General features: G+C 44.7%; 1 pseudogene; it reads right to left on the bottom strand.

Annotated features, from left to right (window-relative positions):
- Positions 1-677: 677 nt before the first annotated feature.
- Positions 678-1,479, bottom strand: LOC103261557 (annotated as a pseudogene).
- Between the last annotated feature and the right edge of the window lie 571 nt (positions 1,480-2,050).

Here is a 2,050-nt window from a genome sequence, read left to right as displayed (position 1 = left end):
TTGGGACATGAAGATAATTAATTGCTCTCTATTAGAGTGAAAACAAACTTAGAAACAACAGATTTGTCAAATTTCGAACAACTGCAGCTATTCAAGGTTCAGGTCTCTTTTGTAGTTTTCACTCTGTGGTCCGATATTAATTTTATGTAGGTGGTTTCATTTCTATCTGTCACTCAGTCTAAGAGCCAATTACCTGCAGGTTTCTAGAAGCACAAAGAAGTGCCTAATCCAAACCCTACAGGAACGAGTTGAATTGGGAAGGGGGCAAGCAAGCAGGGCCAAGCTGTAACATGAGGCCCTTTTTTAAAAAAGTGTAACGTGATGCTTCATTTCCTTCCTTCCTTCCTTCCTTCCTTCCTTCCTTCCATTCTTCCTTCCTTCCTTCCTTCCTCCCCCCTCCCTCCCTTTCTCCCTTCCTCCTTCCTTTCTTTCCAAATAGAACTTTTTATTTGTCACTCTTGGGTTTTTTTTTTTTTTTGAGTCGGAGTCTCACTCTGTCACCCAGACTGGAGTGCAGTGGCCTCTCCCGGCCACCGCAACCTCGACCTGCTGGGCTCCGGTGATCCTCAGCCTTCCGAGTAGCCGGAATTACAGGCATGCACTACCATGCCCGGCTGATTTTTTGATTTATTGTAGAGATGAGGTCTCGCTATTTGTCACTCTTAAAAACCTGGATCTTAAACAGATTCCTGGACTGGTGGTTCATGCCCATCAGCTTGTTCAACTTTAGCACCTATCTTGTCCCCAGCAACTTTTCTAGAATGACTGCCTTCACCGTGCAGCTCCATGAGTTTCCCAGTTCAAATTTGGGCTTCTTCAGCATTTTTAATTTTCTGAAAAAGACATCATGAAGAGGATGAATAGATTGGCAGGAATTTTCTATGTCTATTCTAATGCTGTCTGGAATAAATTTATTGACTACTTCCTTTAAGTTATTTGTCTGCACTTCTCAGGTCATGATTTCCATTATCTTCTTCTGGATCTGGTAAATCTGTTGGTCCTGAGCGTAAGAGTTCTTCTGTATCTGATTGTTGCATTTTTTTTTTAAAAGTAAAACCAACACAGAAATGGAAGAAGCAAATAACCATTGGTAGTCTTGACACCAACATGAACTTCAATCATGGTCTGCCATTTTTTGAGCATGGAGCACATTTTGTTTCGGGTCAGATCCATGCCATGGAAGTTAGTTAGGCAGTTTTTGCCCCGAACATCTTCAGTAATCAGCTTGAATTTTCTCAGTGCAACGTCATCATTCTGCAGACTGGCAAGACTTACTTCAAACACACAATGCTTGAGGCCATCAGATGCAATTTTGATTCCTTGCATCCTGATGACAAGAGTTTTGCCAATATTACTTATACTGAACATAGCAGATGCTTTCACTTCATACCAATCTTTCTTAGAAAATGGATCAACCACTTTCTTCCTGGGTCCCTTTTTGCCACCTTTTGTAAGGCGCTTGTTCTCGCCAACCTCCATGGTGCTGCTCAGAGAGCCAAAGAGGACTTTTTTTTCCAAGTAGGAAAAAAACCAACAACAATAAGTTTGCATACAATTGCACCTGAACAATAGTGCCCAGCAGCCATGACCCTGCCTGGGGGAGGTTTCCAGAGCCCCAGCTGGGAGTACTGGGGCTGCAGGCACACATAGTGCCCACCAGCCTGCCCTCCCTTCCCCGATGCTCAAGTGCAACTCACATCCCTGCCTGTCCCTCTGCCTGAGTCGAGACCAGAGTCACAAGTAGTGGACTGGGAGTGGACTGCATCTCCTAGAGCAATGGTGAGCAAGAGAAGTGACAGCAAGAGAGGACACAACTACACACAAGGGTGAGCCAGTGACAGCGTTTGGGTCTTTTCTCCTGAGTGTGCACAAGGCTGGCTGTGACTATGGCAGGTTATGTCAGATGCAGCCATTGTTATTGCTCCAGACACACCGGACTGGGAGGTCTGGAGTCCATACTTTTGCCAGTGTGCGCTCAGTTACAGGAGTGTCTAAGACTTCAGGGGCATTTCTTCGGTATGGTGCCCTTGTATAGTGTATTACCTGAACA

The sequence above is a fragment of the Carlito syrichta genome, unplaced genomic scaffold, assembly GCF_000164805.1.
Source record: "Carlito syrichta isolate Samal-C Ts95f unplaced genomic scaffold, Tarsius_syrichta-2.0.1 Scaffold91100, whole genome shotgun sequence".
Taxonomy (NCBI): Eukaryota; Metazoa; Chordata; class Mammalia; order Primates; family Tarsiidae; genus Carlito; species Carlito syrichta.
The sequence above is the reverse complement of the archived record's forward strand: the minus strand, read 5'-3'. Positions and strand labels throughout refer to the sequence as shown.